We start from the raw sequence: 14,515 nt of genomic DNA on the forward strand, positions 1-14,515 counted from the left end.
CTGGGCGGAGGTGGACGGGTCTCTGTGCCCATAGAGGGACTTTCTGAGGACAGACTCCCAGCTTCTCGGCGGGAGGTGGTGGAGCAGGCTGGCAAGGGCGAGGGGTAGCTCGGGCTCAGGAAGGGCAGGCCTGGCGAAGTCTGAACTTGCGAGCAGAGCATAATTCATGCAGCCAAAGGCTTTTACAAACTGCTGGCACCAACGGCTGCGGTCTACCTCCACCCGGAGGTTCCTGCCTCGGTGATTTCTCTGTTACTCTGCTCTCTGAAGCCATGGAGTGGGCTAATTGAGAAAAGTCAGAATTCAGAGGCCACATCGGCCCATGGGGGTCCCTCACCTGGAAGCCTTCCCTGAGGGCCCCGCACCCCCGGATTGCGTCGCAGACATCTGGGACGAGAGCAGCAGGATTGGGAGTGAGGAGAGGTGGGGCTTTAAAATGCCGGATGTGTCAGTTAGAAAGTCTTAGGACAGAGGTGCCTGCGGTTGCCACACAGCACACCGGAGCCCTGGTTCTGCTCCGTGCCCCAGCTCCAGCCTTGCCCCCCGGAACACCCTGGGGCGCCCCACACCCTCTTCCTTGCTGGCCTGGTGTAACCCACCTCGGCTTCCGCCTCCTTCCTGAACCTCTGGCCAAGTCTAGCCAGGTGTCAACCCCACATAACTTAATGCCTGCTTGTCCCCAGTCATTGCACGAAAGACATCCTGGCCCTCAGGGACTTGAACCTCCCTTAGGAGGTGGACACGGAGAATGCCAGCGCACGTGCCTGCCTTGCTCACTGCTGCGGCCCCTCGCCTAAATGGCACCTGTCACATCGTGGACCCTCCGAAAGATGTGTGCCGAACGAAGTGACGACCGAACACGTCCTCTGTACCCCTCGCCTGACACCCGTGCGTGCCTGCCACCGGGCTGGTGAGACAGCTCACGGGAATGAGCTAGAGGCAGCACGAGGAGGACAGCAAAGGACAGAGCGGGGCAGGGAGGGGGCTCCAGGCAGATCCAGGACTAGGATTTGGGTTTCTTGACTCCCCCCCCCCGGGTGACTCAGGGCAGGTCCCTCAGGCTGAATGACCCTTTGGGGTCACCTGCAGCCCTTCCCTGTGATTCTGAGATCTGCAGGGGGGAGCGTGGAGACCCTCCCCAGGGCACAGTGCTCTGCCTTGGCAGCGCCCCCCCCCCGCCAGCGCAGTGGAGCTGCCCCCATTAGCCCGAGAGCTGCAGGCTCCGTGTGGAGCCACCGGAGCAGGCGTCATTAGCAAGGAGGGGACGAGGAACAAAGAGGGCCCTGACCAACTATTAATAAGGCAGCGACCCCATCCATCTTAATGAGACAGGGCGAGAGCACCAGGGCCAGGCAGCCGGTACACAATAGGGCACAATAGAGACCTCGCTTTCTTTTTAAAAAGGAGGAAAGAAAGAGAGACAGAGAAAAGGAAAGGACTTGCAGATTGGAAAGCACTGCCCAAATGTCCACCTCCGCCCCCTCCTGGGAAGGGGCCCTGCTGTGTGGCCACCACGGTTGGAAGGAAGCAGAGCGTGCTGTGGTCCTGCGCTGCGCTGGGGGTGGCCGGTGGCGGGTGGCGGGATGGAGCCACTTCCCCGCACAGGGCACCGGGGCGCCCATCCCAGCAGGAGCCTGTGTCTCCTGGGCGTGGGGTGGCCCCGAGCGAACACGAGGCTCTCCCAGTGACGCCAGACCCGACGCATGGAACAGGGGCTCGGGAAGGTCTGTCAGCCTCGCGACCGAGGGCTCCCTGGCAGTGCCATCGCGGCACGTCAGAGCTTTCCTGAGCCTGGCTCCGGTTCCTCTCCTCGCTGGCCATGGGGCTCTGAGCAAAGTGTCTCCCGTCCCTTCTCGGTTTCCGCACAGCCGACTCTCCTCCCAGACGCGCTGAGATCACGCCGTGCTCGCGTGTGCCTGAGCGGGTCCCGAGGCGTGCATCCGAACCGGACCGGGGTCTGGGGTCACGTCAGCTCGAGGACAGGCGAGTGAGCTCTCCGGGGCTGCCCCGAGCGTGGATCCGTCTCCTGTTTACCTGGATCCCCCGGGACCCAGCACTCAGCAGTGACGGGAGGGTGGCACGAAGGCTGGAGCTATCATCGCTGTATTGAGACAGCATGTGATCAAGAGCTGGCCACCCCCTGGAACCCGGGGCAGGGTCCTTCCTTCTGGAGAACGACCTGGCGCCATGCTCCCCGTGCCCGAAGCACCAAGCCCTGCCCTCCCCTCTCTTGTCGGGCAGCCCACAGCGCGCCCAGCCTTTCCTGAGGCCGAACGCCTCCCGGCCTCTGCAGCACCCAGGGCAGCCTCTCAGCTCCCTCCTGTCCCGGGCAAGTGTCCAGTCCAAACGGGAAAGGTGTGTTTTGTGTGGCAAGTTGTTACAGGATGAATTCCTGCAGCCGGAAAGGGGTTCTGGCAAGCGCCGTCCTGGCATGACAGGTATATGTCCTTCCAAGCCTCTGCTCTTGGCATGGCCCCCGATGGGCGGGTCCCCCAGGCAGCGCCAGTTCCCGGCCGAGCAGGGCGGGAGGCTGCAGGGGCCCGGGGGGCGTTGTGGGGGGCCACCCCAGCGTCCACCCGGCTGACTGCGAGCCCTCGGGCAGGCTGCTCCGTGTCTCTGCGTTCGTTTCAACCGCCCGGGCTTCCCTGTCCAGAGCTGGAACAGGGGAAGAGACCGGACTCTGTTCTCTAAGCAGGGCGCGGGGTTGGTGAACGCAGGCCGGGTGGGGAGGGGTGAGCAGGAGAGGAGGGTGTGTGTCTGAGCAAGTGAGACAGACAGACAGAGAGGACACACCTCGGGTGCAGCTCCCGGCACATAGTAGGAGCTTGTTAAGTATTTGCTGACGGTTGTTGGCCTCAGATTCTCACTCCCTCGCTCGCTTCTGTGTGGCCTGGAAGAAAGATGGAGAACATGACTCCATGTGTGCCGCTGACCGGACAATGGCAGCGATTATCTGGAAAACGTGAGCCCTTGCGCCCCCCGCCCCGCCCGCCAAGTCCCTGCCATAGTTGCCGAGGCTGCAGGTGAGGTGGGGTTTTCAGAACCCGCGTGACTGAGGCTGGTCTCAGAGACTCACGGGGTTCCTTCTGCCCACGAGAAGACTGATGCTGTCCTTGTTTTCTATCTTCGTTTCTTCAAAATTAATAATCTTTATGCCTTTATCTTTTTTTTTAATTTTCTTTTGCAGAAATGACATGTCATCATTGTGGAAATGTTAGGAAATGAAGAAAAGCCGAAACAAGACAGTGGAAACACCTACGATCCCAGCACTCTTACGTAGCTAACATTTCAGCGCATCTACTTCCGGTTTTCTTAGCTGTCTTTTTGCCTTTTTTCCTTCCCTCCCTCTCTCATTTCTCCCTCTATCTTTCTGCAAAACTGGAACCATACTATACATATGTTTGCACCCGATATTCTCCACATCACATCGAACTTACCCCTCCCTCCTCCTCTTCCTCCCTCCCTCCCTCCCTCCCTCCCTCCCTCCCTCCCTCCCTCCCTCCCTCCCTTCCTTCCTTCCTTCCTTCCTTCCTTCCTTCCTTCCTTCCTTCCTTCCTTCCTTCCCTCCTTCCTTCTTTTTCTCCTTCCTCCCTTCTTCCCTCCTTCCTTCCCTCCCTCCTTCTTTCCTTCTTTCCTTTCTTCCTTCCACAAGCTTTTATTTATTGAGTGCTTACCAGGTACTAGGGCTCTGACCTGGGACATACAGCTAGGAACAAATCTGATAAAAGTCTCTGTCCTTGGGAAGCTTACTTTGTGCTGGTAGACAGACAACAAACAAAATAAGTGAGCAAACTGTGCACTGTGTGAGAAGGGCATGAGAAGTATGCAGGAGAGAGGGCAGAGAATGGTGGGGTGGGTGCAATTTTAAGTAGGTAAGGTCCCCCCGAGTGGGCGACCTCAGAGCCTGGACAGGCAGGGCAGGGTTCTCTCCTAAGATGCTCTGCGTTCAATGTCAAATCTTTGAGGGCTTGAAATGACTTTCTCAGGGTGCACCAAAAAAAAAAAAAATCTAAGTGATGATAATGCAATATTTGAAAGAAAAATGCAAAGACGAATGTTAAGATCCTGTGACTGAGTCCTGGGTCTGTCACTCAGGGTGGTCAGAGTCTGTCACTGCAGAGCAGACCGGGGAGGGGGGGGCAGGCCCTGGCTGGGGCAGCGTCACAGGAGGCTGCTCCTCACAGCACGCGTGTGCAGTGGGCTCTCCCGCCTCCCTGCTTTGACCTCCGCATGCACGGCAGGGCTAAAGATGCTGTCAGAGCAGCCCTGTCTTTGGTGCAGGCTGTGCCCTGCGCTCACTTATCTTGGCTCAAGGTCACAACACTTGCACTGGGCTTTCCTGTTTTCCGGGTTCTGTTTTCAGAGTTCCCCACGCAGCATGGCAAGTAAAGGAAGCAAGGTCAGAGTTTTCTTTCTGCATAGAATTTCCAATTTCCTGAAGTGACCAGGACCCGAGACTCGGAGTGGCAAAGAGGTCGCAGAACGTGGCTTGGCTGCTGCACTCCGTGCACAACTGCAGGCGCCTCACGCAGGTTGGCAGGATTACAGCGCCCTCCCCTCTCCCAGCCCCTGGGGCTCTTCCTAAGCAAAACTCCAAGTAACAAAGACCGTTCTGACCGCTGGCCCCAGGTCTCCCATGTTCAAAACAAAAGCTGAGCCCCCTGCCCCGGGGCGGCCCGGGTGGGTGGTGCCCCCCCAGGCCCCTTCCCGGGCACTGGGCTGTTCAGAGCACAGGTCACAGGACGTAGCCCGGTGCCCATCGCCAGCCCCTTCTGGAGCCCTGAATGTGGACCTTGTCTGCTCCTGAAGGCCTAAAGCCAGTCATTTGGCAAACATCAGCTCAGTTGCCACCATTGTTCTTAGAGAGGCGGAGCTGAATGGCCAGGACTAATGTATTCTGCGTGCCCCCAAGGCCTGAGTGTGGGCAGAGGGCTGCGTTCCACAGACCCACCCCGGCCCTGCTGGCCCTGCAGCCCCGGCCCTAGGGAGGGGGTCCTGGGCTCCTGGGAAGGCACTGTCTGGAGCTGCTGGGGGTGGGAAAGGCGGTGAGAGTGCCAAAGGGAGCATCGGGGCCTTGGGGTGTCCCGGGTGCCAGCGGGTAGCAGGAGGCAGCCGGTGGCTTCTCTGAGACAGGGCCCTCGCCGGGCTGCCTGGCCTCCCTCGGCAATCAGGCCATGTGTGTGTCTGCCCCCCGTCTGCCTCCCGAGGACGCAGGGCTCAGGGCCGCGCTGAGCAGCCGCAGTCTCTCATTCCAGGGTCAGGGGTCCCAGCCGGGGGACACAGCCGTGGGAAGAGCGGGTGGGGCTTGCTGACGTTGCTGGTCCCACTCCTCATCCCCGTCTAAGCACAAAGGAGGGTTCGTGTGAGTCTGGCTCGTACTCGGCCCGTGCGTTTTGCAAAGCCAAGTCTCCATCCAAGAGGCTCCTTCTCCGTGGAGAGCCTGGAGGGGAACCGAGCCAGGGGAGGCAGGAGGGGAGGTGGAGCAGCCCTGGGCTTGGGTGTCTTTGCTAGCTAGGCAGAGGGCTGGAAGTGTGAGTCCCCGGGCCCCAGGGCTGGGTGAGCTCATTCTTCAGGTCTGTCTCCTTTTTTGGACATCAGTGCTGCCTGGCTCCATTCCCCACCCACCCCCACCTATTACTAACGTGCTTGTTCTCATTGACAACAACGACCCAGACTTGGGGGAAACACCAGCAGGCTGAAGGCTGTCGTGACAGACGGGCAGAGAGGGAGGACATGCTGTCACGCTGTCTCTCAGCCCGACCTGCACCCAACGCAACAGGGAGAGGGGGGTGGCCTTCCTGGAGGGATGGTCCCGGGGCCACGTCCCCAATATGCCTGTCGCTTTCTTGGTTGCTGGGCAGCGAGTGTGTGGGCAGATGCCCCCGCCATCAGGAAGCACAATGTCCTGACTGGCCGTGACGTTTCCTTGGTCCAAACCCTTCCGGCTCCATTGCCCCCAAGCTTCCCCTGGGCCCTGCCGTCACTGGTGTCTGTCTTCCCTACCACCTGTGTGCTTCCTGGGGTTCGGGGACACGCCTCGGATGTTCTCTCTTCCTGGCACGGCCCAGCGCAGCACACGGGCGCAGCGGGCCAATCGGCAGGTGCCTGTTGGTTCCTGGCTGCGGGAATCCCAACCCGGCTCCGACGGTGCCTGCCACAGGCCAAGGTTATGTCGGAAGAAAAGCGGATGGAACAACACGCCAATCTGAAACCCCCATTCACACTGCGAGGAGGCAATGTCCTTGGGGGTGGGGATGGAAATAAAACCAAAAAAACTGGGGATTTGGATGAGTTAGATTCATGCAGGAGGCAGAGCAGTTTCATCTTCCAGGAAGAGTATTTTATTCTCTTGTCAAGAGGCCAAGGATAATGGCAATAAAAGAAAATACAAGTGAGGGTGGTGAGGGTTACGCGGCAGCTGGCTGTATGTTTATGGACAGAAATGCCTGGGAAACCCCTCACACCCGAGGAACTGATGCAGAGGTTGGAAAGCACTCCACGGCTGAGTGGCTCTACTTGGGACGTTGTTATTTATGGAGGTTTATACTGTGCATTGAGCGATTCGGCGGTCAGACTTACGGTTACAAATAAAGGGAGAAGAGAATGGTTTGAGGGACAGATTGTGCTGCTCTGGATTGGGGAGTGATGGCTTTTTTTGTGGCTCTGTCAGTGTTAGCGGGATTTGATAAAAGAAAACATTTGTACAGTGACAGATATTAAATATGATGGAGCGTCAAACTGCTAGGAGGCTACAGAAGCCTCCAGAGGCACAGCTCGCCTGTGTTACTGCGTGCGAGAAAGACAGCAAGGTCTGCTCGGCTCCTGGCTGCAGCCGGAGGCTCTCGGAGGCCCAAGGCGGTGCTTCCTCGCTGCCTGTCCCCGTGCCGGGGCACAGGGCCGGGTCTTCCCTGCGGCACCTGCTTCCTTAGCACGGAGAGTTGCTCTGTCCACCCTTTCTGCCCGAGAACCTGACTCCATCTCGCTGTGCAATGCTTCGAGCCCGGGGTGGCCAAGGAACCTGTCTGTGACCCTGTGACCTTCTTCTGAGAAGTGGCGTCTGCAGGACCCTTCCACTGGGAGGCCAAACAGAGGGGTCCAGAGTAATGTGGGCTGCATGGGTGTGACAAATCCAGTGACACCCGGGGAAGGTGTGTTCCACAGCTATAGGAATCAAAACGGGAGGGAGACACACACACACTTCCAGGGACAGGGAAGAGTCTCTCGAGACGGCGTTCCTCACCCTCAAATGTGCGTAGGATCCACCGACAAGTCTCATCAAAATGCTGAATTCTGATTGCACAGGTGTGGGGTGCGGCCCGAGATTCTGCGCACCTAACAAGTTCCCAGGGGGTGCTGGTGCCCGGGGACCACACTTTGAGTGGCGACCTGTAGGACGGAGTGAAAACTAGAGCCTGCGGCCTTTGAGTGTCCTGGCTGCTGTGAGAACTCCTAAATTGTAGGTCCCTGCCACTCAGGTTTGGTTTTAGCTGCGTGAAAGAGAAAAACCAAATGCCTCTGGATTTAAACAAGTGAAGGAGAGAGATCTTCGGGTCTCGCCTAACAAGAATGCGGGCCGGGCAACACAGGACCGATACAGGGATGACTCGTGACCCAGGCTCTTCCCGCCTTTTGCTTCTGCTGCCCCAGCGTGCCCGCTCTCGTCCTCATGCTCGTGGTGTCCCGGCTGCCAGAGAGCTGCCGAGCCTCTTGGTATCACGTCTGAATTCCAGGCGGGAAGCAGATCGGTCACAACGCATCCCAAGGCGCCCCACGCACCAACTTCCACCCACCTCTCCCGGCCAGAGCCCGGTTGTCACAGTCTCAAGCAGGAGGCTTACTCAGCAGTCACACCCCTTCCTGCCGGGCACCAGCTCTGTCTCGGGCACTGGAGACACAAAGACAAAGAAGATACGGTTTCTGTCCTCAAGAAGCTTCTAAAAGAACTTCAGACGTGCAAACAAGAAAAAGAGAGTTTGAGGAGGGGTGCTCTGAGGGCCTGGTGTACGGGAGCACAGAGAAAGCGGCACAAAGAGCACGGAGGGCTCAGACCTTCTGCTTGGGGGGCTCTGGGGAGAGACCGGGCCAGGGACGCCGGGCAGCTGCGCAGTGACGTGGGCCGGGAGGGTCCAGGTGCAGACAGAGGCTGCACGTCTGCTCTCCGCCGGCGTGCTCGGGTCCGGTTGGCACCCACCTGCCAGGCTGCAAAGGTGTTTGTCTGCAAACAATCTGATTAGTTGGTGCCATGCCGTGCTGGGTGTTAAATATTTTTAATACCACCCCTGGAAAGACCACGGAACTGTCAACATCTCCAGGCCCTAGAGAGGACGATAAACCTTTCTCTCTCGTGGAGATATATATATATATGGAGCCCTCCCTTAGCCTTTCCCGCCTGGAACATTTCTTCCGGGCGCCCACGTGACCACGGCAGGTCAGCTACACAGGGTTCGGGGCAGTTGCCCGCACGGGGCACTGCGCTCACCTCTGCAGCCTGGGACAGGCCGGGCGCTGTGCCTTGCAGCAGGCCCACGGCCTCCGCGCCAAGTCCTGCAGGCACAGCCTGCTCCATCCCTCCTCCGATCCACCACGAGATGAGACGGCTCCTGCACCTGCCCGGACCTTCAGACCCGACTCCCTGAAAACCATCTTCGCCTTCCTGGGAAAGAGTCTGGCGCGTGAACTCACCGTCAGATGTTCCTGTCCGCCAAAGGCTGTCCAGGTAACAAGGGGCTGGCGCAAAGCCGACAGGATTTGGAAGCGGACGGCTTGTGCTCCTGGCCTGAGACCACCTGGCCCGCTGCAGCGTGCTCTGGTGGTTGGACAGCTGGTGAGGGTCCCACCACTGGGAGCCTCTGTGTCTTCTTCTGTCAGATAGGAACAATAAACGTCTCAGCCAGCTCAGAGGCTTTTAGTGAGGCCCAACTGTGATGCTGCAGGCAGAGTGCAGGCCGGGAAAGACTTAACTTAAACTTAAGTTATTCATTTCAAAAAAACTCTGATCTCCCCACGCTGCCAGATGGTTGTCCATGAAAACTGGAAGTACGACGCCGGTTGCTTCATAGCCCCAGCTTAAGGCGGCATTATTTAGTCTCCTGGTTGTCCAGAGCTGACCGTCAGGCCACGCAGGGTCACCGAGGGCCCCCCAGGTGCCTACCAGGTGCCCTGTTCCCACACGTGGGGCTCCTTCCGCCCCCAGAAAGGCATCTGACCTTCGGAGTGCCCGCCTCCTGCCCTGAGTGATGCCTCTCCAGAAGGCAGCGGCCGTCCTGGTGGAGAAGACCCGGGGCGTGCGTGGGGTGAGGCCTCCCGCCCAGGCTGAGGCCGCCAGGCCTGGGGGGCAGGGAGGCCGCCCTGCCAGGGGGTGTGATGGTGGGCACCCTGCTCCCCTTGCTGGCACCTTGTTTATGCCCGCGTTGTTCTCGGCCCGAGCCCCGGAGGGAGGCGGAGGAGCGGGAGGCTGCCGAGAAGGGTTAGGTAAATACGCACGTGGCTCCTCCGGCAGTGAGTCCTGGCGCTGCCACAGCAATCTCAGCAGATTTATGGGCCTCCCGTCACCGGAGCCTGTGCCACTTCACTTTCACTTCCCCGGGCTCCCAGCGGGGAAGGGAGTTCCTGAAGGCCCGGCCTGTGCTCTGTGCGTCCCAGCCAAGCCTCGAGCCCTGAAGACAGGGCCCGGCACCGGGCGCCACATTGCCGACCCCCCTCTGTCTTTTTCACTCCCCTTGCCCCCCTCGTGCTGTGGAGGCTTCCAGGAAACCCAGCCTTCAGGTGCCAGTCCCTGCTTGTACACAGCGTTCAGGGCTGCACGAAGAGCGTCTATGAAGGAGTGGCTGGATGTTGCCACGCACCCACCCACGCAGCCACCGCTCCCACGCCCTGGAGCGACCGGCGGGCGTGCAGGCCCTGGGGGGAGCAAGCAAGTGGCCCTTGGCATCTGTCCCCAGGTCAGCTCTGGGACGGGAGGGGAGCTGGTTACGAAGCCCTGCACTCTGTGTACTGTCTCTGTGTGAGGCACCGATGATCACTTCCCTTAGAATTCAGATCTAGAGATGATTTCACTTTCCTGAAGACAAAGAGGCCACATGAGCTGCCCCTTGCTTATTGCCTCTGTCTTGCAGGAATCGCAGAGCAAAAGCAGTGCGGAGGGGACGGTCCCCGTTAGCCTGAGGATTTTGCAATGTGTGTGTCTCCCTCTACTACGTATTTATTTGCTTGTTGGGGTGAGGAGGGCTCACTGAGCGCTCAGTGTGTGTGTGGCATTGCACTCACTGCTGGCCGAGACGGACACGTGCTGCAAGGTCCTGGCCCCCGAGAGCTCACAGTTAGGCAGGAAGTGCCCAGAGGAGCAGGTGTCAAACGTAGACAAGAGGCTGCAAGGACGTGTGCACAGGTGCTCTGAGCCCAGGCAGAAGGGCGGCGTTTACCTGCCCAGGCACGGAGGAGGGAAGTGACAGTGGCGAGGAGGTCAGGCACGGCTGCCCAGAGGAGGGATGGGTAGGTGCGTTTGCCAGGTAAAACACAGGACCCCCAGTAAAATTTGAATTTCAGATGAACAAGGAATAATTTGCAGTCTAAATGCGTCTCATGCAATATTTGAGACATCTTTATGCTAAAAAGATTTCTTGCTTATCTGAAGTTCAGATTTTGCTGAGTGTCCTATATTTTTATTTGCTCACCTGGGCACCCTATGAGTAGGTAGGAGTTTGCACAAAGGGCATTGCAGACAGAAAAACAGCACGTGCAGACAGCACGAGCGGCTGCCAGACTGCGAGAGTGTGAGTGCTCCCCGAGTAGGAGGCCGGGCGAGGAAGAGGGAGGGCTGGGAGATGAAGCCCCGGGGAACTGGGAGGCGGGATCTTGATGTTCTCCTGGGGTTTTGTTTTTTTTCCTGTGGGCAAAGTGTCTGCCAGGGTCTTTTTTTTTTTTTTTTTTTTTTTTAAATGAGAGGGTCTCATTCTGTTGCCCAGGCTGGAGTGTAGCAGTGTCATCACGGCTCACTGCAGCCTCACACTCCTGGGCTCAAGTGATCCTCCTGCCTCAGCCTCCCAAGTAGCTGGGACTACAGGTGCAAACCACCACACCCAGCTAATTTTTTTTTGTTTTTTTTGTAGAGATGTGGTCTCACTATGCTGCCTAGGCTGTTCTGGAACTCCTGGTCTCAAGTGATCCTCCGGCCTCAGCCTCTCAAAGTGCTGGGATTACAGGCATGAGCCATCGAGCCTGGCCTGTCTGTGAAGGTTTTAGCTGGAGGAATAGTCAGTTAGATATTTTTGTCTCTATTTTAAAAGTCATCTAAAAATTATGCCTTTTATTTTTAGTTCCCTCCTTACTAGAAAGTGGCATATAAATCTACACTTTACATTTAAATTAATTAATACAGTAATAAATGAACAACTATTGTCAAGCCCAGCCGGGCAGAGCCTCCCGTGGAGAGCCGGTGGGTGTGCCCATCCTGAGCATGGCCTCGGGGCCATGGCCTCCCAGATCAGGCTGTGGCCAAGGGTATTTTCCCAAGGCTGCTACTGGTTATTAGGGTTGGAACCGACGCTGGGATGGTAGAAATGACAGGGAGCAGAGTTTTCCTTCATCCATGGAAGAACATTCTAGTGGATTGGCCTGAGCTTGGTGGCTGTGTCCCAAATAAGTGACAGGGATGCCCGGCCAGTCCCCGTCCAGACCAGTGCCGTGGAGTGCTTGCCCTGGGAAGAGGTAAGGCTGGGATTTGCCGTCAACTCCAAGATTTTAAGATTCTTCCCAGATACTCCCCAAGCCCAGAGGGGCTCAGGATGGCACATCCACAGAGGCGGGACGGAAAAGAGGCTTGTCCAAGTAAGCACATGACTGTGCCTTACCATGTCTTGCATGGAATACCACTTTAAACCTTTTGGACTTGACTGCCAACATAGCCACCATGTGCCTCACATGACCCCACATGCTGAAAACTCACGTCCTTTATGACACAGGGTGGCAGGACGGGCTTTGCTTTGCAGACGAGAATGCTGAGGCAGGAGAGACCAAGTGTCTCCTACGAGTCACCCGTCCTGTTCGGAGCGGAGCTGAGGCTGTAGCCGGTCTCCTGCCCTGGGGCTGGAATGCCTTCTCTGCATTGTGACTGACCCACAGCCACCGAGCCACGGGCAGGCCCCTCCTGCCCCCCAGAGCAGGGCTGCTGGCTAAGGGAGAGCATCGCACAGTCACACCTGATGTGACGGGGAAGGAGGGGGCGGGAAGGAGCCCCACGTGTGGGAAGAGGCCACCTGGTAGGCACTGGGGGGCCCTCGGTGACCCTGCGAGGCTTGACGGTCAGCTCTGGGCAACCAGGAGACTAAATAATGCCGCCTTAAGCTGGGGCTATGAGGCTTCGTACTTCCAGTTTTCATGGACAACCACCTGGCAGTGTGGGGAAATCAGAATTTTTTTGAAATGAATAACTTAAGTTTAAAGTTAAATTTTGTCCCTGTTTATTTAAACCATTCAAGAAGGAGGGAGGATGTGTCTCCTAGCCCAGTTCTCCCACTTCAGAACTGTGCTTTCTGGAAGCTCTGTCGTGTTGGTAGCATGTTTCAAACAGCCCTTGTTCTAGAACTTTCTCTTATATACACACAAGTGTATGTTCCTCCCTACCCCAACTTTTGCCATCAGAAAAGGGGGGACTGGACTGGATTTTGAAGTGCAAGTGTTTGACAGTATGAAGAAGGATGAAAATATTGCATATGGCTCTAAAATACGAAGTCTCCATGCTGTTCTTTCTGTCTGGTGCTGCCACAGTTTGGGGACCGGCTGGTGTGGATTAAAGTGCAGTGGATTAAAGTGCAGGCTGAGACCTGGAGCCCTTCCTTTGCAGGTGGGCCTTGGGAAGAGCCAGAAGCAGACTGGCTTTAAGATTCTGGGGTCCTCCTTGCATTAATACCAGCACTCCCTGTTTGACCTGCAGACACCCGTGGCCCCGGAGTGGCCCCTGAGGCTCATCTGCAAAGCAGCTCGACCACTGGGGCAGGGTCGGCAAGCGGAGGCAACCAAAGTCAGCGAGGGGCAAGCGGAGGCAACCAAAGTCAGCGAGGAGCGGCCAGACAGGCCCAGTCCTCCGGACCTGGGGCTTGTGGGGCTGGTGGAGGTGCCATCACCTGGACTGACTTCCAGAATTTTGCCAGTGGAAAGACCCAAGTCCTCCTACCATTTGGGAACACTGCAAACCTGGGTTCAGAGGTGAGAGGATGCTATCTGCGAACGCCAACCTTTCCAAGGAGTGAGTAAACAGACACACGTTTGGCTTGGGGCTGAGGGCCTGGAGAGAAAAGGACCCCCTACCAAATAGCGTTTTTCTCTGAATGTGCCTTGAATTGAGGCAGTTGCTGGGTCTCCTGCCTGTCTGTTCTGGTGAGGAATGTCTCCCCCAGCCTGCAGGCTGATCCTTACCAACTGTGTGGGATTAACCCTTGGCCACCCGCAGTCCTGCTCTCCCTTCTCCAGCTCCTGCCCCTCAGTCAGCTGGGCTGGCTTTGGGGCGCCTTTCACTGGCCTAGAAAATGACGGAGAATTTGCCCATCTGCCGAATCCCCCCTGCGCACCGCAGAATCCCAGTCCCGCCCAGGCGCGATTGCTTTAAGAAAATAGCCCTGCTTCTTCACAAACTCTGTTTTATTTGGATTCTGTCCATCTAGAAATTAGGTCTGCAGAGTCCAAAGCAAGCTTCCCTAGAGCTTTGCAAACAAGCTGCCCCACCAGGGCAGCGCCTCCGTGCTGTCTGCCTTGAGCTCAGATCTGCGGCGCGTTTGCCGCTTGGGTCGAACCCTCAGACGTGCTTTCGCGCCTCCTCCCCTCCCCCACCCACACTTGTGAACACAAAGTGTGCAGTCGCTGCAAACTTCGTGCGCTCTCGCGGCCGGCTCCCGGCTCTGGGCGTGGCCCTCTCTTCTCTCTCGGGGGGAATGTCTGAAACCTGCAAGATTCCCAGGACCTCAGAGGTGGAGGGCGAGGAAGACTCCTGCTCCTGGGGGCTAGATGGAACAGCGGAGCTGTCCTTTTGGCTTTTGCCTTGAGGGGGCCTTGGTTTCCACTGGAGGTCCCGGGAGGGGGTCTGAATGCGGCATGTGTGCCTGAGGCAGGGACTTGATATCCGCACAAACCGCGACGATACATGCACATGTGTTTTCAGTGTTTTGGCTTTCTGCACCACAAACATGTCGATGTGTGTGTGCATGCACCCACACACGTGCAGTCGGTTGAGCTGGGGCTTGAGTACGGTTTCTTACAATTTTTTTTTTTTAACTCTCTTCCCAAAACTAACACCTTTGTGAACAGTATTTCCCGCCACCCGGGGCAATATTCACCTGCTGCCTGCGGTGTCCGGGGCCACCGTCTGTGGTCCCGCCGGGAAAGGCGCAGCACGTTGAGCGCCGCGGACCAGCCGTGCCCGCACCTGCCCCAGCCCTCGCGGGAGCCCCGCCGGCCCTTCGCCTCGGCCTTCCTCGCCCGGTTCCTGGGAAACGACCTGTCTTTGTACTGTGGCCACGGAGAA

This window comes from Microcebus murinus, chromosome 24 (genome assembly GCF_040939455.1).
Source record: "Microcebus murinus isolate Inina chromosome 24, M.murinus_Inina_mat1.0, whole genome shotgun sequence".
Classification (NCBI taxonomy): domain Eukaryota; kingdom Metazoa; phylum Chordata; class Mammalia; order Primates; family Cheirogaleidae; genus Microcebus; species Microcebus murinus.